At 37.1% G+C, this 24,206-nt stretch overlaps 1 protein-coding gene across 2 annotated transcripts in view; it reads right to left on the bottom strand.

Moving 5' to 3' along the window:
• The window catches only part of plxnb2b (plexin b2b), a 161,379-nt gene extending 137,866 nt beyond the window's left edge, over positions 1–23,513 (bottom strand). For both annotated transcript variants that reach the window (XM_059536883.1, XM_059536884.1), the window contains exon 1: positions 23,188–23,513. The gene's annotated coding sequence lies outside the window, so the exon portion shown is untranslated. The remainder of the gene's footprint in view (positions 1–23,187) is intronic.
• Positions 23,514–24,206: the final 693 nt, after the last annotated feature.

Below are 24,206 nucleotides of genomic sequence, written 5' to 3'. Positions count from 1 at the left end.
AAAAAAATACAATTTAATAAAAAAATAAATAATATATATATATTTTTAAATAAAGAAAAATAAAACAAGGTAAACTATTTTTATTTATTTTAATTACAGGTACATTTTTAGGTACATATTGATGTTTATTACTGTATGCAGGTATAAATATATATTTTTTAAATAATACACTTAAATAATACAATTAAACATTAATAAAAATAAATAAAAATAAAATACAAAAACAATATAATAAAAAATGCATGACTTTTACATTAATTTTACGGTTTTATTTCTTGCCTTTAAAAAAGAAAAAGAAAAAACTCACTCAATATTTAGATGAATATTATTAAGAGAATGAAAAATATTAAGATTAAATTTAAGCCCTAGCAATTCTGGTCCAGAAAGCATGAAAATGCTTTCAGTATGCAATCTGCTCATGATTTGAGCATTAATCCTAATCTTGCATACTATAAAGTATGAATAGTTCACAGACTGGGATTGAGCCACACACACACACACAAACACACACTGACCTAAAAATGAAAATCATGTGGCATTGAGCTCAAGCATCTAATTTTTTGGTATGTATTTTTGTTGTTGTTGAGGAAAGGTCATGGGGCGTCTGGTTTACACAACATCCTCTCACAGCATGATATTACCAGAGAGATAAAGAGCCGGCATTCATTTTTAATGTCAGAAATGTAATGCATTATGAAGAATCCAAACACACACACAGAAACGCACACCTCATTAAGCCATGCAGGAAACTACTCTGATATCCCTGAGCCTGTGTGAGATCCGCCGTGCCACGAGACTAATGCCACTAATCGTCTCATAGATACCCTCAGGTAATGGGACAGCACCTCTAGAGATGGCAGTCCTGCTGGGGAAATCATTTGTGGAGGTCACAGTTACATTGGCTACGATGAGAGAAACGAGACCAAACCAGACGGACTCCGTTATAATCAACGACAAACTGCAGACTTCATCACACCTCGATTGATGAATGTTTGGGAATCCTGTCAGAAACAATTATTATTAATCAACTGAACATTTGCTAAGTCCCGCCCCTTGGTTACTGCTGCTAATTACAGAGAAAACCACAGGAAGGAACTTCATCTATTATGACTTATCAGCTTGAACCACAACATGAACTTTTTAAATATTTAAAAAGTATTAAGTTTAAAGGTTTCAGAAAGACAAAAGAAATATATAAATACAATTTAAAAAATACATTTATAAATAATAAAATGTATAAATAAATAAAAAAGAAACCGATTAATAATGAAAATATGAAATTAATAAAACTGTGGAAATATAAAAATTATAAATCAGATCTATAAGCAAGTAAAATGGGATATAAAAAATAATAATTAAATAAAATTACTATATATAAAAATAGTATAATAAAAGTATACAAATATTAAGGATAATATATAAATAAATAAAATATAGGTAATAAATGGACAGACAGGTAGATATAGAGATTGATATTAATCATTTAAAATTAATAACGAAAATGTATAATATAAAAGTGGAAATCTAAAAAGAAAAACAAAAATAAAGAAAATAGGAAATACAAATAAAACAATTAATAAAATAAAATATTTTTTAACCAAATTTCAGATCATTTTAATAATTGTTCAAAACAGTCCAAAGACAAATATCCACTATAGACTTAGATTAGAAAAGTATTTTAGAAGTAGAAGGTAGAGAAGTATTTTCAGTATTTTTTTTTCAGTAAAAATCTAAATTTAAAACCTAAAATGTTTAGATTTGGATCTAAAACAACACTCAAAGCACTCAAACTGAAAACAAGACCAAAAAAAATCCTCATTTTTAAAGAGCACAACATCTGGAAAGCATCAGCTTCTATTTTAAGCACCATGTATGCATAAAATATCTGATAAACATATTAACAAGTCACAAATATTCAAAAACATCTGTTAAATGTCGCTCTAACATTTGACAGGGAACCTTTATTTCCGTTATAATAAACAAAGCTGTCTAAACCGGGGCTTCGTTAAATTATGAAAGCTCTCGTGTCACAGTCTCTGTGTTACATGCAACGCTGCAGAAAAATCACAGCACTTTAATCCTGTTGACGGTATTATAAAAACATATAGAAATGTCAGGGCCTGTCGACATGGTTCAGTGCCCAGGCGTCTGGAAAAGTGATTCTTGTCCTGACTGAAATGATTTCTGCACAAGCTAAATACATTGTACTCGTGCTTTTCTTCAGAGGGATTTGGAAGTTTTAACTCGGTGGCAGGTGGCAGCGGCTGTCGCTGGCAGCCTGTCGAAATGTTGCCATGACTGATGGCATGTAATCCCAGTACAGCGAACACGTTCCTCTGCGTCTGGAGACAAACAGGTAAAGATCTGCTCGCCTCAGAGCTGCTTTGGGATTTGCAGTGACATCAGAATGAGTTAAAGGCAAAGTGTGCCTTTTTGGAATGATAAAATACTAAAATACCATTTAAATGCATAGAAACAACTACAAGTAAGCTGTTCTTGAGGTGTGCAAACACTGGGACACCTTCAAAATCTTTGCTCTGACATACCCAATTACATTAGTTGAGGGCGGAGCTCTCTGTTTGTTCAACCAATAGGAGATGTTTTGGAAAACTGTTTGGAAACAGTCATTATTTTTACATTTGGAAAAGAAATTAACACAATTCTCCTTTAATCACATTACAAAATTAAATCTTTCAAGACATTAAAGACACAGATCTGATAAAATGAGGATTAATTGTTATGATTAGGATTTTCTTTTTTTTTTTTTTTTTTTGCATTTTTGAAGTTCCATTCTCCGCAAGGCTACATTTATATGTTTTTAAATACAGTAAAACAGTAATATTGTAAATGATAAAACTTAAGACTTTTTATTTATATATAACATTTTAAAAAGTAATTTCTAATATGCTGATTTAGTGATCTATTATTGATTCGTTCAAATAATAAAACAATTCAAAACAAACACCTTCTCAACTGTTTTCAACATTTACTTGTATAATGATCAGAAACATTTCTTGAGCAACAAATCAGCCTGTTTGATTTCTGAAAGATCATGTTATAGAAAGCAGCTATTTAAAATTGTAATAATATTTCATAATACTGCTGTTTTGAAGGTATTTTGACCAATTACATTTGGCAAGTAAAAAATACTTTCAGAAACCATTTTAAAAAAAAGGTAAAAAAAACACAGGTAGTGTACATCAAACATTGGTTAAAAAGCATGCCATCTGGAGAGCATGAATCTATTTCTAAAAGTCGTATTTGTATAAAAACCATTAGATCGGCAACTTAAAAAATATGGATAGCACTCTTAGTCTTAAAAAAGTCATATTAGAATCATTTTCCAAGTGTAAACGTTAAATACACAATTCAACATGGTACGTGTTTGTAAAAGGTGCTGTTGAATCACAAACAAGAACTACCTGAAAATCCAGTTGAATATAAATTTTTGTGAAACCCATGATGCACTTAAAGTACATTTTGCAATGCACCACTAGTGGCACCAAACGGAATTGCAATTCATTTGTTTGAATGGCACGATTGTGCTGGACTAGTTTTAAAGTAATTTTTTTTAATGGGTCCACTTGATGCTGCTGCTAACAACATCTCATACTTCACTTTTAAACCATGCTCCTAATATCACAGCCTTTCACTGGTTTTAAGTGACTTTATATTTAAATGCATTCTTCCCTCCTGAGATCTTCATTTTAGCACAAAGGCCATTATACCATCCGTTTTGTCATTTCTGCAGCTGCGTCTAACAGCCAGCTATAATTAACTTCTCCGTCCAACTACTTAATACTCCAAATTAATCAGCATTTGATCACTATGCCACTACAGAACACATTCAATCCACAGATTGCTAATAATGACTCAGCTTTCTGCAGGAATAACATTTATAATGCAAACGCAAGAACTTTCCCTCCACTTTCCCATGGTTTGAGGAGTCGAACCACATAAAACAGGATCAATTATTTTTTCTCTTTTGAAGGAAAAGAGATAAATGTTCCAATCCACACAGATATACTCTCACATTCAACACTGCAATTGTGGAAGTTGTGGAACCACAAAGTTCCACAAATACAGACTTGAAAAGGATAGAGAAGCATGAAAACATGAAAGGAGAACGGAAATCACTCTGAAATGGAAAGTAACAAATCAGGATCAAATCTGAGACGAGCCATCAAACAAAAGCCAGTTGCATTTCTGATTGGCAGACTGTAAGACTCAATATGATGACCGTAGGAATGGAACCCCCACCTTCTAATTAAAAAGCCAATCATGTGTTTGTTTACTCTAGAACGCAAATGCAAATTAGCTTGGCCAGCTTGAAAAATACTGTTATTTTGCCTGATTTGCGCATAAGGTGCATAATTTATGTTGTATGTTCATATATTTATGTTAAAGGGTTAGTTCACCCAAAAATGAAAACTGTGTCATAAATTACTCATCCTCATGTCGTTCCAAACCCGTGAGACCTTCTGAACACAAATTAAGATATTTTTGATGAAATCTCTCTGATCCTCCATAGACTGCAATGTAATTACCAAGATCAAGGTCCAGAAACGTAGAAAGGAGATCGGTAAAACAGTCAATGTGACATCGGTGGATCAAATCCAATTTTTCGAAGCTACGAGAATACTTTTTGTATGCAAAGAAAACAAAAATAACGACTTTATTCGATAATTCGTGTCCTCCGCATCACCCTGATGCCATTTTGGAGAGTATCCACTGATCGTAAACAACATATGCTATTCTGTATCAGCTCTGCCACTTGTTAATATGACACGTCGTGAAAGTTTTAGTTTTGTAAAATTACGGTTGAACTCCTGATGTCACATGGATTATTTTACTGATCTCTTTGCTACGTTTCTGGACATTGATCGTGTTAATTACATTGCAGTCTATGGGAGGGTCAGAGAGCTCTCAAATTTCATCAAAAATTGGAAGATGAACCAAGGTCTTACGAGTTTAGAATGATATGAGGGTGAGTAATTAATGACAGAATTGTATTTTTTTGGGTGAACTATCCCTTTAATATAAAAAAAACAAATGCAACCTTTATATTGTTGCAACAAATATTTAGATATACTGACCTCATGTTAAACAATCATTGACAAAACATCTATTGTTAAAATCTCATGAATAAAAAAAAACAACAACAACAGTCTAAAAACAGATTTAAGACAAAATAGTTAAGAAAAGGAAAACTTAAGACAAAAAAAATCTAAAAAATTGATAATAAAAAATATTTAATCTGGTTATTAATTTTAACTTTAGAATATAAAAGAGAAAATAAGTAATAAGAATATGAATGATAAGTTAATTATTCTCTCTCAACTTTCTTGTTAATTATTCTTATTAATTTATTTCAAGAACAAATTCAAATGCATACAAAAACTTACAAACATGGCTATTCAGATTTTTTCCCCCATTGGATTTTTTTTTAAAAATTTTTATTTTTATGTAATTTTACAAATAAGATGGCCACTGATTGACTTGCATAACATAATGCATTCATTTTTAAATAGATTTTGTCAATAAGTAGCTTTCTAAAAACAAAAATATAATACTCGGTTCCAGTTAGCATACTGTACTATAATTAAAACATTTTCATAAAAGTTAGCTCATTTTGTAAAAAACGAAAACAAAATCAGTGTAAAAAAAAAAAAAAACGGCAGTAGAATCCACGAACGACAAACAAGACCAGATATTGACTGCCTTCTTGCAATACCTGCACAAATGCAATTAGGAAACCCTGTGCAATCTGATTAAAACTTGGAAAATGGACTTAAACTTGAGCTGGAGGTACACAAAGCTAAGAGGAGTACACTTCGACTTGCTAAAACCATTATCAAATTATCCAAAATATTTAATAAACATAAGGAGAGCAGAAATCTTTGAAAAAGACAGATGTCCTAATTCTACCAGGTTCAGATTCCTGTGTGCCTACACACAAGCGATGGATGTTTTCCTGAGTAGCATTGTCTGTGCAGTGTGAAACAGATCTAACATGTACTGAGGATGACAGGAGAGACAGAGATGCCAGACCAGGTTGAGGTGTTTTCACTGAGATGTTTGCCTCTCATCCCATTGTCCTCACGGCAGAATTTCATTCCAAATGCAACGAGAGTGAAAACAAGCCTCGGGCAGACTTTCACCCTCACCTCTCATTAGAGAAGCAATATTGTTGTAAACGAGAGAGGCGTGTTCGCAGCATTAATATGAGGAGAAATAATCGGATTTATTGGCCCACAGCTACAGATTTTCACCAGATAGGAACGCAACACAAATCACTATTTCAGGAAGGAGTAGGACACACACACAGAGCCAAAAAAAACCAAAAAACACTCTAATTGATATTTCGAACTGACTTTGTTAATTAAAGTGCTGATTATCGTGCCAAATGGGTCATGACAACTGGAGGCGATGGCTTGTCCTTTAAAAGCAATTGTTAAATTTGTAACAAATTGTCTCCATTCCCAAGAGTCCTTATCGGAGGTGACGTGATGAGTAAAGGAAATACTGTGCTCTCAAACACCGGCCGAATATCCACCTCAAAGAATTCACTCTAAAACCACTTTAATGTACCAAAAGCCAACTTCATGTTCAAATATGCCTATGTTCCTGGTGAAAAGTATGACTACACAAGTGTGGTATCAGTAGACCAAACAGCGGCAGATGTCACATGACAATACGGTCATCACGCATGGTGAATCTAGTACGTTTGGACTGTATTCATACTGCACATCTGCATACTTATTAAAAGTAGAAAAGAATGCTTTTCATCAAATACAGCACGTAGTCAAAATATGCAAGTTGGGCCGCTGCTCAGGTCTCATTTCTTAACATCTTTTAACATTTTATTTAATATTAAGTGTCTAAAACATTTTATTTTGGATTTTTGTCATTTAAACTAACATCTCAGTGCATCTCAGTTTAAACCATCAATATATCACCAACTTCAGCAATGCATTTGTGGAAAAAACAAAGCAAAAAAATAACATTGTTTTCCATAAGTCTGACTTTATACATTAAAAGGTATAATAGGTGATTGTCTTCAGAATTTTTTGTTATGTTTTTTGTTAAGTCTCTTCACATCGCGATAGCAAATTTAAGTGGTCTAAATGTATTTATATATTCTATGGAAGGTTTAGGACCAAGAAATGTTTGTCTGTTCCAAGCATTTTGATTGACCTTCCTACCTGCTGTCAACATGTGTATTTGCACACATCTGCGCACCCTGTTCGCGCAGACAGTATACGTCATCAGCGCATTCATGTAAATAAATAAAGGTGTCCTTATTACAGTGTAACTGTACGATAAAGTACGGAGTAATATTAATTAACTGCATGCACTTACTATATGGTTAGGATTAGGGTTTAGTTTAGGGTTATTTGCATGTAATTATGCATACTTTATTGTTACTATCATAGTAAGTACATGTGTAACAACATGCAACAAGGACACCCTTAAATACCACAATCTGATTTTTTTATTAAAATTTTCTGATTGAGAAGAAAAGAAAATAATAATTTTGCAAGTTGCACAGAGCCTTAAAAAAGTAGCATGATATAACATTTTATTCCCATCTATAGCACAAACAGCCTGAGACTTGTTAATATTAAAGTTTATATATACACAGTGATTCTTGTCATGACTAATAAATATAGAAAGCTTTCCAATATTCAAGAGCTTCTCTTTTCTAATTGCTGGGTAAACTAAAGCAAACATCTTCAGTACGAGGTCTCTAATGGAATCATCAGCCAGATTATGTACAAAGACTCGCCCCTTGCTCTCAAAGAGTATGTAGTTCGTGAAAGAGTTAGTATTGGGTAGACCGTCTACAGTTTAGCCTCAAGCCTTTCTTTTATTGGCCTCTCAGAATGAGAGAGAGACACACAGAAAGTGGCTAACGCTAAGATAAAATGTTGCATTCAGATCTTGTTTTTTTAGGCCGAGTGACACAGAGGACATTCAGAGAGCTTAGTTTGAGCACTTGACGTAAATAAAAAACATGCCTGGCTTTTGATAAAACCACTTTACGCATGTGGAAGTCGTGGCCTAATGGTTAGAGAGTCGGACTCCCAATCGAAAGGTTGTGAGTTCGAGTCCCGGGCCGGCAGGAATTGTGGGTGGGGGGAGTGCATGTACAGTTCTCTCTCCACCTTCAATACCATGACTTAGGTGCCCTTGAGCAAGGCATCGAACCCCCAACTGCTCCCCGGGCGCTGCAGCATAAATGGCTGCCCACTGCTCTGGGTGTGTGCTCACAGTGTGTGTGTTCACTGCTCTGTGTGTGTGCACTTCGGATGGGTTAAACGCAGAGCACAAATTCTGAGTATGGGTCACCATACTTGGCTGAATGTCACTTTCTTTCTTTCTTCTTTCTTCTTTCTTCTTTCTTTCTTCTGGATGCAGATTGTTGTGGTTTGATATGAAGTGGGGGTATCCGTGCCCTTGTCCTGTGACCGTGACTCCATACGGTCATCACTGGAGGAAACAACTCCCCGCTCAGTGCTGGAAAGAGATGAGATGGTCACTGTCAGCAGGGGTCTGGACCTCCCTCAACCGGCTCTAATAATCACAACAGTTATATTGGCGCCTCCACGTGTCTCTTACCTGGTAAAGAGACCGCTTCCTTTGATGCACCAGTGCGCCTGAGGGAAATGTGCGGCAGACACAGACACACTCTCATGCGCTTCTGCACGTGCTTGGCTCAAGGACGGTCCGTCTCGTTGAGGTGAGGGCCGCAGAGATGCAGGTGAGATTGGATCGAGACTGAATTATTGATCAGCTAACAGATTTAGCGATGAGGAACTCATGGATCCGTCTGGAACATACTCCCCCCGCCTCGGGCTGGGGAACAAAAACCTTGAATGAAGAAAGAACTCACAGGATTTATAAAAGCAAAAAGAAATTGGGATTTGAACGTGTGAGCTAATACTTGGGTAAACAAAATCGATCAGCGTTGTTGTGAATGAAAACAGCAGCCCGATGTTTGGCTCCAGCTTTCAGTCAGAGCTCTTGTCAGTCGAAATCGAATCCTCAGGTCTTAAAACCTATCAGTGAGAGAAAGGTCTTGCCACTGGGCTCGACAGGGGGGCTAGCCTCACCATTAGCCTCTCCACCGCAATTACTTCTGGAGTCGCAGCGTTATTTTTAGTTAGACACTTAAAGCACATGCTTGTAGAAGCCATTTAACCCTGCAGGAGTTTTGACTATTGTACTTAAAAGACGGGAAATTGCGGTAAAAATCAAAAGTGAACGAGTCCTTAGATTAAGCTCTGGTCACTCTCTTAGTCACTGACTGCATGTCACACAGTGCCAACATTTTGTTTAATGAGCTTACAGGGAGATCTCTAATGAGATCTGGTGTCAGTGAGGAAAGTGGCCAGCGCAGACCCAATTTGGGGGTTGTATTTGTGCCACAAATCCAGCCGGTTCCTTGCTCTGATACTTTACATCTGGATGGAGTTGGATAAAAGGGCCTTTGGGAAAGAACAACGGCAATTGAGATCTCTGTAATATCTCAAACATTTCTCTGAGATTCTCTAGAGAGCAAATCCAGACTTTTATTTTGAGAAAAAGGCCCTGTAATCTCACATTTTCTTCGGATGAAATCTTGAACAATGTCTCAAACTTTGCTAAGATTAAAACATCGGAGATCTCAATATGTACAACAGTACAAGTCCAATGCCAAATTATCTAAAAAAAAATTTCCAGGAAGAAAATGTCAGAGATCTCAATCGGAACCCAAATGCCAAATCCAATACCAAATAATCTCAAAATCTTCAAAAAGCAACTGTCAGTGATACGTCTCAAATCAAATACTCAAGTTCTTCCAAGATGCAAATGTCAGAAATATCAATATGAACTCAAACACATATCATCAAACTCATGTTTCATGCCCCATTGTAGCACTGAAACTGCATTTGTTAAAATTACAAATGACTTGCTTCTTGCGTCAGACCAAGGCTGCATCTCATTGCTAGTTTTACCTGATCTTAGTGCTGCGGTCGACACTATAGATCATGACATACCCATAGATTGATAACAAAACAGTACAGGTATTCAAGAGCAGGCTTTAAGATGGTTTAGATCCTTCCTGTCCGATCGCTACCATTTTGTTTATTTAAACGGGGAGTCAACTTAATTATCACCAGTAAAGTATGGAGTGCCACAAGGATCTTTCCTAGTTCCTCTGCTTTTTTACATATACATGTTGCCCCTTGGTAATATTATTAGAAAATACGGGATTAGTTTCCACTGTTATGCTGATTGGACCCCAAAAAAATAATAAAACAGTACACAGAAAATCAGGGTGTCATATTAGATAGCAACTTGTCTATTGAAAATCGTATTTCCCATGTTACAAAAACAGAATTCTTCCATCTTAGAAACATTGCCAAGCTACGAAACATGTTATCTGTTTCTGATGCAGAAAAGCTAGTTCATGCATTCATGAACTCTAGACTGGACTATTGTAATGCACTGCTAGGTGGTTGTCCTGCTTCTTCAATAAACAAGCTACAGGTAGTCCAAAATGCTGCGGCTAGAGTCCTTACCATGTCAAGAAAATATGATCATATATCCCCAATTTTACCCTATCTGTACTGTCTACCTATTAAGTTCCGCATCAGTTTCAAAATATTATTACTTACCTATAAGGCCCTTAATGGGTTCGCTCCTGTATACCTACCAATACCATCACGCTACCAAAGGTTGCAAAACTCTTCTATTCTGGGTACTACCAAAATCCACTGAAGGAGGTAGAGCTTTTTCACATTTGGCTCCCAAACTCTGGAATAGCCTTCCTGATAAAGTTTGAGGTTCAGACATACTCACTCTGTTTCTCTGTTTTAATCTAGATTAAAAGACACATCTCATTGGCCAAGCATTCAAATAATGCATCTCATGATCTTGTACTGCAGTTATATCTGAACAAATGCACATTATTCCTTAGATTGGGCTGAACAAATAATTTTTGCTTGCTTGAAACAGCAGCTACACTAATTATGTCCCTTTTTGTTTCTCTGTTTTCGCCACGGGATTAGCATCCCATGGTAACTAGGATTTACACAAGCTCCAGTCTGGATCCAGAACACCTGAGAAGAGATGCCAACCCCTCAGAGGACCTCAGATGATGCTAACCCTGAAACAACATACAGAACTACCAAAAAAATACTATTTTGCTATACAAATTAACTTGAATTGAATTGCATACCAAATAATCTCAAACTTCTCCCAAGTAGTAAATTTTAGAGATCTCAACATGAACTCAAGCCTCACATCATCTTAAACCTTTTCAAGCAAAATTCAGATATGAACTCAAAACAATATTGAATGATCTGAGCTGCAATTATTCATATTCATTTTCTAACTCTAAACTTTTACTGGATGTCAATAATAGTCTCATTGTGACATTTTTTTTTAAAGAAACCAGAGCTGAGATTTAATAAGACCGAACCAAGACCTCCAATAGTACTTACATGGGTACATCGAATACTCATAACACACATTTTGTAAAATCCACAGAAGCATCTAACACATATTTCAAATCATAAAAAGTTTTTTTTTTATCTTGTCAGACAACCTGAATTCCAAGAACAGCAGTGAAGAATATCTCAACTCTGAGAAAAACCCATAATCACCTCAGATTCAAATTTCTCACACTAAAACCCTGAGCATGTCTGAGAGGAGAGACAATATATTGTGGATTATGGTGAAGTATCATCCACCCCCAGACCAATAAAAGCATCTCTGCAGGAAAACCAAGGAACTTCAGGTGAAGCTTCTGACTTGTGTTCACCAGCAGCGTTCGATAAGTTTTCAGACTTTACTTTCCATAGGAAGGTCACAGAATCATTAACAAAAAGCTGACATGAGCCGTCAATGTTTTGCATACTTTCATAACAGTCACATTAAGGACTGAATTGTGATTTTTAGAGGTTATGCAAATTAAGGCAGTGAAAGTACATGATGAATAGCAGGCTGTTTTTATTACTGCATTATATAAACAGCATTCGTCACTAAACGAGGTGGAAGGATCAACTTCACAACAGTTGGAAAAGTAAATGATCCACCCAAAAACCGCCTGTAAAAAGGAGAAACAAAGGAGGAGGATGTTCCCTAAATATCCCAACAGATGCAATCATTAAACTCAATATGATCAGCATCAAAGTCTAAAAATAAACTAGTTTTGAAATGCTGGTAGGCCCAAACACGACAAGTCAGATTTAGCAGATTAGCAGACAAACAAGCTAATCTTGTGCAGAGGAGCCCGTCCGCATTTCCTGAGAGAGCATCTGGAAAAAGCAAAATGCTTATTTCCCATTTAACCATGCGTTAGCTTAGTGCCAACAGCATATGATAGCTGCATTCAGGAGCCAAGAGCACAGTCGTAATGCTTCCTGAACCCACCACAGCCCTTCTAAATCTAAATCACAATAATTAAAAGTTCTGAACAGCGTCAGATTAAAATGATGCCAACCTCAAACACATGCTAACACCTTAACAATGACAGTGGAACTGTCTGTGCATGGGTTTGAGAAGTGGGTTATTGTATGTATAACTGTGTGGTGTTGAGTCAAATGCAGGGTAGAGTGTTTTTAGCATCTGTGAGCGGTTGTTAGCATGTGTTTAGACATGTTTATGGGGTCTGTGGCACAGACTGTGATGTCATTTGCTTAAAGGCAACCATTTGTTTAAGTTTAAAGTCAGAAAACTAGTCCACAGAGACTAAAGCTTTGTTGAACACTACCTTGGTTTTCTGGGATGCCGACTAAAGGCAATGGATTCTATAACATTAGCAAAGATCTAGGATGTGAAATACACAAAAGAATAAATCTCACACATCATAGTGAAACAGAGCAACACTTGTGTATTCAGCATAGTTTTACAAAACAGTACTGTGGTATGACCATAGTTTTTGGGTATGTAAAAAGCTAAAAGCATAGTATAATGTATATTGATATTAGCATGTATCATTCAATACACTCTTTCCATTTAAAAAAATGTACCCTACCATAAGTAGTCTTACTATGTTTTTTTTGGGACACATACCATGGTAAATCCATGCATGTGCCATGTCAAAAACCCACTGTGGTCATACAATAATAGGATGATGGTAGAACTATATGGTACATTGAAATATACCATGGTATTTACCAAAAAGTACCATGGTATTACCACTTTTTTTTTTTTAGCTCAGATACAAAACTACTCCTTTTGGTACATTGCACATTTATGCACATTTAATTCAATATACATTAATACTTCCAATAAACTACTATAGCCTTACTGAAATTCATGTAAAATTGTTTTTGCCAAAAGGTAACAGGGTACTATCATCGTGTTAATTTGGACACGTACCATGGTAAAACCATGTTGTTAGACATATACCAAGGTAATGTTTTAACATTCCTCAGGAAAATATTTAATAGATGGAAATATTGTACTTTGAAATATACCATGGTAGTAAAATGCATGTACAATGGCATTTGCTAATGGCAAAGTGTACAAAAGGTACCACTGTTCTATTTTTGCCATCCCTTACAACACTCAAAACAACAAAACAGTACCTTGGTAATACACGTCTTTTTTTCCCCCTTTTTTTGACATGTATTATGCTAATTTTCAGGATAACAATGTTACTTGCTCAAAATACTATGGTAGTGCTACCCCCAAAAAAATAGGCCAAATACTAAGGTACACAAATTGTACCATGGTAAATTTGAAAGTATTTACCTGTAGCTGTCGCATGTTTGGTAAACAGGTGTAAACAGTGGGACAGTCATGAGAAATGTGTGTTTATATGACGAGCCATGGGTCAACATGGCTGAGTCTCGACCCAGATGAGTCAGATGGAGTGGGGTGCGTGTCCGATTGGATCAGTCTACACGCACCCGGACGGCTGGAGACACACCGAAGACACACAATTGTAACGACACCATCAGCGGAGCCACGGATCCGAGGACGGATCCTGAGCCTGAGGCACCGAGACAATCAGATAAAGGAGGGGGAGAAAAATACAAACAGAGAGCATCACAAAAGACTGAAGAACAGAAGGGAAGTGAAACCGTGGGGATGTGAGGAACAAGAAAATTAGGCAAGGGATATGAAAAAAGCACAAAACGGCCAGAAGGAAGTGCTTTTGACTCATTTACATCCTTCTCTTTCATTTAAAGCTAGTGTAATTTTTTTAGATGTTAAAATGCTCTCTTTTCTCCCAGTTTAATATGCCGAAATTATTATAAGACAAAAGTCTATTGGTTTGAGCATCTCAATCAGAATAGCTCAACCAGTGGTGATAGTTGAAGGTGGGGCTATCTGCTTGGATGACCAATGGTAGACAAATGTGTACTTGGGTGTAAATCTTTCAGCATAATTTGGTGAAGCTAGATTTACACCCCTCACCTGGTTTAAAGGTCCGAAATATTGAATAAATTAAATGTGACTGAAAAGATGTAAAATTGAAACATTTAGCATTCGAACCTTGATAAACTGTGGTTGATGATAAGTTTTGTGAAGTATTGCCACAGGTAAGAAGCCTTTTAGCTTGGTCTATGATCAATCTGCATAGCAGTGAACTGTAAAATATGCATTTTAAATATATATTTTAGGAAATTACATATTTTGAGTTTGGATACTAAATTATATATATATATATATATATATATATATATATATATATATATATATATATATATATATATATATATATATATATATATATATATATATGAAAAAGCAAAGGAAGTAAAGAAAAGAGTCACTCAGATTTGCCGTTGCAAAGGTCAGGAAGCAAAACAACAAACACACAAATCAAAGGCCTCGTCGTCTCGAAGCGGCCACCTCTCTGTCTGTCTGGTTTCATGCACATAACTGGAATTCCTGGCCGGGAATCAGCTCAGGAATGTTTCCGCAGAGAGTCCCAGAGCAGCACAAGTCTTCCCCTCCACCTCCACAAGCCCGCGGCCTGCTGCTGAAGCCGTCAGGGTCACCTCCAAACACACGTCTGGCTCCCTGCACGCACTACAGGCACCAGCACCATCAGTAGTATCCATAGACAGCACTTTAGCACTTCAGTTTCCGACGCGCAGACTCAAACTAAGCTTGATGACGTCAGCAACCTGTCTGACAGATGTAAATCTTCTAGTAGCTGTGCGTGCAAACTGCCATCGTTAATCTTGCAGAGACGGCGAGCTTGAGCGGGGAGTTCTTTGGCGTGAGTGAGCAGGAGTAAGTATTCTGATTAATTATTTTGTATAGTATTTTAAAATGTAACGCCAGGGCTTGTATCTATGGGCTTCTCTCTTGACGTCTCCCCGATTGCCTGCGAGCTTCTCCTCCTGTCTGTACGGTAATTTCTCTACTGTGCGACAGAGAGTCGAGTGGTTATGACGGAATCGTTAGCCTATTTTTACAAAAACTGTTTCTACGGGGCCATAATGTAACATAGAAGGTAATGGAGCCCTTTATACATTGTCGTGTATCTTTAGAAATAAATAATGGACAAATGGAGTCTTTAAACGCCTCAGATGTAAAGTTATTCGCTGTCAAAGCAACACCAAAATGAATGGGAGTCAATGGGATGCTAACGCAAGTGAAGTTCTGCTACAAGATGGCGGCCGACTTCAACTTCCGGTCGGCTTCCTTCCCGCCTGGTAGTATCGCATACAAAGGTCACTACCTCACAAGCTCATCACAGACTGATGATGATCAGATCAGATCTCTGTGTCAGACCCCTTCTGCAAACAAAAATCTCACTGCATTATAAAAAATTAATGGCCAAAAAAAAAAATATATCCATATCCAATATTTTCTAATAGCACAGTATTCTGCCCAAAGTTTGTTGTTTGGGTTTGGTAACTCAATTCTGTAAATCGTTTACAAAAAAAGCAACTTTCCTATTCATTCTATGTCTTATTAATAATTTAGGCTCATACGGTTCATAATAACATAAAAACCATATATTAAAAAAGGGCATTTAAGGAATTTCATGCTGGCCTAAGCTGATCTTTTTAACAGGGAAGGAAAAACAACGGCATTCCCATAATACAACAGCACGCTTTTAAGACAAGCTGAAAATACTGTGTGAACCAGTTCTGCTTTTCTTTGAGTGTCTTTCACACTTGAGTCCAAGGAAAGCTACCGTAAAGACTCGGATTAATGTCTCAAATAAAATACCACCTCCTCCTTTGGCAACCAACTCAACTCCTCACAGACATCTTGCCAGTTTGCCCCTCCTTCTTTCAGTCTTTTTCACTCAGGTTGCTGTGACCTTGGTTTCCAGCTGTTTGGCAAGTATCTGACCCTTCACTCGTGCGTTTTTGGCTCCTCTGGGACTCGTCTATTCCTTAATTAACAGCCTGGAGAATTTACTCCTCAACATACTAAGAAACCCCACAAACATCACCCGAAACACCGTCACACAGAACCCCACATTATGAGAAGCGTAGTGTCAGTAATTAAAAGCAGTCTCTGTGTGAGGCGAGCACTCTGTTTGAAGATTGAACGAGACATTACTCAGATCTGTAGAAATGAATTACACCCTTCAGTACCCCAGTGAACATCTGGGGGGGGGGGGGACAAAGGTGAAGGGAACAGCGATGTCACACGCATCACCCGGATCTATCATTTTGCACTCATCCGTTTGACTGAGGCGGGTTCAAGCGGAAAATCTCTCTGCGTGCAAAGATAAATAAAGCACGCTTCAGTTCACCTGAGCTTATGATATAATAACCCAACCCTTCGTTAGTTAAACTGCGCTGGAAACATTTTGGCAGCCTTAATATAACATCAAAACAGTCCGACAAGTCTGATTTCTCTTCTGATAACAGGCAGGCCCAGACACAATCTGGGGATACATTTTGGTGCAGTTTTCATTTTTGAAGGCAAATTATGGATTAGAAGTGCGGAAATGTTTGAAAATTTCAAATACAATTTTCTTGACATTATAGCTGATAACTAATTAATGTGCAAAATAAATAAATAAATAAATAAAGCTGAAACTAATCATTTAGGTTACATGTAAATTTAGGCATCACAACAAATCATTCAAATTTGTCATAGAAATATCAGAAGTAATAAATTAAAAAAATAAATAAACTAAAATAAATTGCTTGTGAAAGTAGGCATCACAACATAAGTTATTTTAGAAAACTCCTATAGAAATTATAAAGAAATATTAGTATAAATATTAATGAATAAAATTTTGTATTATTATTATTATTATTATTACTAATAGTAGCAGAATTATAAAAGTATTGATGATACATTTTGATACTATTAAAAAAAAAAAAATTAATTAATTAAAGCTGAGACCTAAACTCTTATAGATAGCAGAAAGTAAAAAAATTATATAAATAAAAAAAATTATAAAATGACATTGAAAAAGTTTAATAATCAGTCTAAAATCGAAATGGTGCCGATATGTGCATTTCTTTGAATTTTGTGAACTTTATGAATGACGGGTGTCAAAGTCTGTGAAAAACTACAGTGCTTTTTGCTCAGTTCTGCAGGTGCCGATAATAGGCAATAGGGCCGCACAATAAATCGCATGCATTTATCATGCGCATCTTGTCAGTAAAGCCAGTTCTGTGATTAGTAGTAAATCTCCAGCACATGCTTTCAGATGGAGCAGCATTAACTACACAACACAATATCACGTTCATTATCAGCGATGTAACGCATGCAATAATGAAAACATAAATAGCTTGTCAGTGTACTACAGCTCTGTGTAGTAAATGCTGCTCCATCTGAAAGCACGTGCTGCAGATTTACTACTAATCACAGAACTGGCTTTACTGACAAGATGCGCATGATAAATGCATGCGATTTATCTTGCAACCCTAATAGGCAAAAACTAAAAAATCTCTTTTAAAGTTTTGTTCTCTTGAATTAAGCCACTCTACCAGAGTTTCCAACACAGTAACAGCTCATACCTGAAAACTTTCGGTCTAATCTAACAAAAGGGTGTGTTGAAATTGGTGCTGTTTAAGTGGAAGCCGACTGGATTTTCCACTTTAATAGTCAAGGACCTGGCAGTTTCCCAGAATGAGGCAAGTCTTAGACTAATTAAGGCTGTCAATGGAGGCTCTCCCTTTTATTCAAAAACCGGGTTTAATCCCCACTTGCCCCATTTCCTCCAGAGGGAGTGCCCGCCTGGGCTCAGGCCAAGTCTCTCTCCGTACAGTAGAGCGTTTCTGTGGGTTTGACAGGGATGCATCGCTGTGTCTTGAGGGGAAGAGTGCTGGCTTTCTCACACATGGCTGTAATGTTACGCCACAGTCTCGGCCTGCACTGATAGCATGTTATGCTTGAAACCAGACTCTTTGAAGCAAAAGCCGGAGATCTTGTTCTCCTGCAGGCGAAGGTTTTTTGTGTGCATCTGCAAAAGTCCCTCCCACACATTCCAGTGTCATATTTTCCCTAGAACACTGTTTTTTTTTTTGCCCGGAATCCATCTGCGTGACCAGAACGAAGCTGAGGAAATGGTTTTGTGCCCATCAGCAGATGGTTTGAAAAGAGAGGGAAAAGATGGAGGAAATGAAAGAACAAGTGTGGTAAAGATGATGTAACTTTCTTTTTTATTTAGTCAGCGTACAGAGGAGTGTATGTATGTATATGGTGCTGGAGTGATGATACGGCTGTATGCTTCATAAAGACCCCCGGGCGGTACAGATCTGCGGCCAGCTGTTGATTAGCAAGTGTGAGAATGAATGCGATCTCACCTTATGCCCATCATTTCCCATAATGCTGTTGTAATGTGATGTAACTCGGGCCTTAGGGGAATCAGGGGACTTAAAACTACTGTCTTGACTTCACACATCACCAAGATGGGATAATAGCCAGATTAAACCTGAAGAAGAGGCCTTATAGGACTGACTCACAAACTTAAAGACAACAAGCAAATGAGAGTATAAAAGGAAAATTTTAAATTAATTTAAAATTAAAATTATAGTTGGTACTGATAAGCCTATAATTATTTTCATGTTATAAATCTATTCTACTTAAAAAAATAAAATAAAAAATAAATTACACATAAATGGCTTTTACACTAAGTGCAAATAGCTATAGCTTCTATTTTCACGGTTTAAATTTTACTATTTATTGCAAATAGTAGCAATTATCTGCACCTCGTTATTGTAGTACATTATAAAACAAAGTATGCAATGTAAACTTGTGTAAATTTGAATTCAAATCAATAAATGGATGCCACCTTATTGGGACAATAAAGCCCCTACACCTAACCTAACCGATACTTTCTTTTCACCTTTTTGATTATATTCTTCATTTTCATTGAAAATAAATGCTTTTCTGATGTTATGTGAAACTTGAAAAGGGAGAAAAAAAGTTAGCCAAAAGGCAGATTCGAACCCAGGGTGATCGCATCAAAATGAGCATAGGGCTGGGCGATATATCGAATATTAGCGATACTATCGGAATAATTTTGACGACGATGTACAATTTGAATATATCGGGAATATCGAATATTTCAAATTCAAGCATACTTTCCCAAAAGAACGCGCCGAGTGTCCAAAAAAGGAGCCTGTAACTGCTGACTGCTCTACGCCCCTCTACTACGAGAGCTGTAATGATAGCGGTTGCCAGATAACAAGAGTTTAAATCTCCGAATCAGAGCTCCACTGTTACAAGGATACATTTTCTTCCCGGTGTTTGCTTATTTTAAACAATCTGGCAACCATGCGCACGTGCTCACTCCTCATTGCGGAAGAGCCGCTGACGATAATCTGAAAACACTAACAAACTGGAATTGAGCGATCTAATTAAAGCGTCGTTCAGCCGGTCTGTGTTCTGTCGTGAGATCTCAACTGTATTGTTTGCATTTGTGATCGCAAAATAAATGCACTTACTCGACCGCTGATGTTTGAATAGAGAAACATAGGCTATGGCCATTTGGAATTACTATTGGGGAATTTCACTGATATGTTTACCAGTTTCCATAATATAGACAGAGAGAATGCAAAAGTCTTTGGTATTCATTTATATATATTTATATATAAGAAATAGCTATGTGCTTCAGCAACTAGCTCCCCATCTAAGAGGGTTTTTAGTGTCAGTAGGAACAGTTTCATGCCACAGAGCTTCTCTTAAAACCACAGACAGTTGACAGACTTGTGTTCTTAGCTTAAAAACTTGTTAAAAAAATTTAAATAAAATACTTATCCCAGTTGCATAGTTTAAATTGTGAATTGCATGCACTAAAAAGTTGACAGAATGCACTTTCTGTAACTGTTACTTAATTTGCACTGCTTCAGTTACATATAGGCCTACATGTATTCATTAATAAAAAGCAGTAAGTGATCTCTTGGTCTAGATTTTTTAACTGCTTAAATTAGCTGTTTAATCTAAATGTTTTTTTTTTTTTTTTAATGGGCAAAAGAAAATCATGTTTTATTTTTTATTATTTAAATGCAAACATATCGAGATATATATCGAATATCGTAAAAATTTTGACAATATCGAGATATCATTTTTTTTTTGTATATCGCCCAGCCCTAAATGAGCACATCCCATGTTTTACCATCTGCGCCACTGCAGCTGACATTTTGCAGTCTTGACTATCAGAATCACACACTGGTGGGCGGAGTTAGTGTAAATAGCTTCAGCCAACAAAGCAAGTGTAAATAGACACTCCAATTAAATATATAATATAATAAAAAACAATATCAGCCGATAACCGATATGGTAACGATATATTGTGCATTCCAAATCAAACCTACTTAATAGAAATAGAGCTTTATAAAATCATTTTTATTTCTTCACAAATTCCATGTTTTCCACTGTAAGTTTCCACTTTAATGGTTTGATTAAATTTCAACAAATCAAAAAAATCAAGTACGAGAAAAAAGCATCCAACTTTCCCAAGAATCTCCGGTCTCAACATGCATTACTCTAAGTGCAGAGCAGCCTGACATGTTGAAGGCAACAAAAAATGACCAATCAAAGACGCTCCGACTCAAGCTGGCAACATGAGCACATGCTTAAAAGCCTGTAATCGGCCAAACCACAGGGGAAAAAAGGCAGAACGGTGCCATTTCTTCTTTGGCAAACTATTCTTAATAATTAGTTGTTGATGGAACACCAGGTCCTTCTGAAAAGACGAAATCATGGGTGCCGCCAAAGAGAAAAAGGTGAATGTACGACATTAAACATCACCATCCTGCTTTCCTCCAGGCTAACATCAGACAAATGCTACTTCTTTATTTAACTTGATAAGCCAAGTGCAATCGCTGACAGCCCTGCAGGTGATTGTGGGTAATTGATGATTTCTGAGCGTAAAACACAGGGACATTCGGAAGGTGAATGAAATCATTCAGCTCCGTGCGGAGAGGACATTCATCACTCGTTTCGCGGCTCAGATAAGGGACAGTCGCTCTATTCTAAATGCTCGCAGGACGGCAGATAAGCCAGAGAGCTGTAGGAAGGAGCAGGACCTGATTTCACGCCGGCTATGTGATGTGTGTGTGTGCACGCAGATGGTGTGCATTTATGAAGATGCTGCCTTCCGCTGTTGGGGTTGTTCTTTTCACCACACCACACCACACCCTCCATTGCCCCCACATGGAGAATGAACCCAGCTAATCTGGCACATTTGTTTCAAGCATTTAATGAGGATAATCCCCTGGGATGTCTCCTCCCTTTCACTGCATAGAAATACAGGATAGAGCCCAATAAAGACACAATTTAGAGGCACAACACGGCGGTACAATGTGATAGACGCACAACTTCAGAGCTCCGGCTGAAAGGAGCCAGTGTGCCATTTCCACAGTTAAAGAGCTCATCCGGACCGGTTGTACTCTGTACTCGAGAGCGCATGCAATGCAAGTGAATACTGTGGGAAAAGCACTGAAAACTGAGTCCTCTGATGTTCGACAAGCACAGTTTAACCTCGTACAGACAGAACAGACAACTAGTGGTTGTGAATCACAAAACTGTGGACACTGTGGAAGAGCAAAGCAAAGATAAGAAACACTATTAGCCAGATCCAACCCATTAAAAATCCATCATGTCCATTAAGACAAATCAAGGTCATAACCACTGATCTATAATAGAGATATGGATCAGTGGTCATAACTAGTAGTGGACACATAGGGGTTACAACATAAATAATTAAATTAAATGGCAAATGATACATGCATAAAATATTAGAATTGATATTTGGAATAATATTTGACTCCATTTCACTATGAATATTTGGGGGGGGGGGGGGACTAGCTAATTAGACTGTTTTGGAAGTAACTTTGGTCATGGTTAATAAGAACACACAAAAATCTGGCAGCTTTATTAATATTCTGACTAAAATTTAAACTGTTACTAATAACAAAATAAAAATAAATTGTTGGCAGCAATAATGGAAGTTACTCACCACTGCTGGGAAAGTGACTAGTAGCAAAGTATTAGTAATTGTTGCTACCGTTTCCAAGGAATACAAAATAGCAGGGTTAGATTAATGAGGGTTTGGTTATATATATATATATATATAGAGAGAGAGAGAGAGAGAGAGAGAGAGAGAGAGAGAGAGAGAGAGAGAGAGAGAGAGAATAATATAATATATATATATAGTATAATAAGTTTGAATAACACTTCTGTACCACAAAAGAAAGAATAGCTACAAGTTAGGGTTCTAAACGGAAGCATTGCTATAGCAACAAAAGGCTACGCCGCTCGAGCACTTTTCGTTATCATTATCGGACAGTAAACCGACAAAGTAATCGCTACTAATCACTTAAATAGATTTACAAACGAACACAAAACGTCTTGAAGATAGCTGACGGTTAGCGCTAGGGGCGCCTCAAGACATCAGCGTTACAGCGCGAGACGAGCGAACCTCAACCGATTGCATCCCGAAAACGGTAGACCCACCTAAAAGTCACACACTAGTTCGTACACTGTATAGGCTACTATAGTCTGTTGAATACTTACTAATCATATCGAAAAACATTACATGAAAGTAATAAGGACATAAATAAATACACTCTAGTTTCAAGAAATGAATGTTAAAACGGCTACCGACATTATCAATATATTATCTCACATGCAACATGCGTCCGGGACACGCGTCCCGTGTCTGAAACCGAAAACAACCGCGAACTGCTTTATGGTCTTTAGGTACATTGCACAATATTCCACGTCAAACACACACAGAATGATTCTCACCTTGGCAGTAGTTGCAGCGTCCAGACCACGGATTCCCTTCAGACTGAGAGGAATAGATTCCCGGTGCACGGAAAGTTCACATGTCACTCACGCGTGTAGAGACAGAGATCTGCGGTTCCGGGATTCCCGTTAACGAATAACACACTGAACGCTCGCTCCACGCCCAGGTATCTGATCACATGATGCAACCAGGTGTGACTGGAACACACACACACACACACGCGCGCGCGCGCATCTACACACACCTGGAGGTCTGATCGCGCTCGCCTCCTCCTTCACGGTTACTCGCGAACGGAGGAACGGAGCTACTGAGTGTGTGTGTGTGTGTGTATGTGTGTCTCCTCCCCATCCCCGCGCTGAGAGAGCTTTAAACCACAAAACAAGTGAGGACCTGATGGAGGAGAGAGCTCGATCTAAACGTGCTTTTAATCTAGTGTAGATTAGTAAAAAAATGAGCTTCTCTTCCACAACACTGACTACTTTCAAAGCTCTAGTCTGGGACTTAAAAGTAGCTACCATGGTAGTACTATGTTTTTTGCCATGGTACCCATGGTGATACTATGTTGTTGTAGACATGTACAATGACAACACCATGTCTTTTCATGATGTGTACTACTACAATCCTTGACACTGGACTAACCAGTCATAAGGGTCAGTCCTCTGAAATTGAGATTTATGCATAATCTGAAAGCTGAATAAACAGGCTTGCCATTGATTTATGGTTTGTTATGATAGGACAATATTTGGCTGAGATACAGCTATTTGAAAATCTGGAATCTGAGGATGCAAAAAAAATATATATATACATACTGAGAAAAGATGTCCAAATGAAGCCCTTAGCAATGCATATAACTAAACAAAAATTCAGTTCTGATATATTTATTGTAGGACATTCACAAAATATCTTCATGGAACATGATCTTTACTTAATATCCTGATTTTTGGCATAAAAGAATAATCAGTAATTTTGATGTTTACAATGTATTTTTGGCTATTGCTACAAGGTCATATATTACCTT

This window comes from Carassius carassius, chromosome 43 (assembly GCF_963082965.1).
Source record: "Carassius carassius chromosome 43, fCarCar2.1, whole genome shotgun sequence".
Taxonomy (NCBI): domain Eukaryota; kingdom Metazoa; phylum Chordata; class Actinopteri; order Cypriniformes; family Cyprinidae; genus Carassius; species Carassius carassius.
The sequence above is the reverse complement of the archived record's forward strand: the minus strand, read 5'-3'. Positions and strand labels throughout refer to the sequence as shown.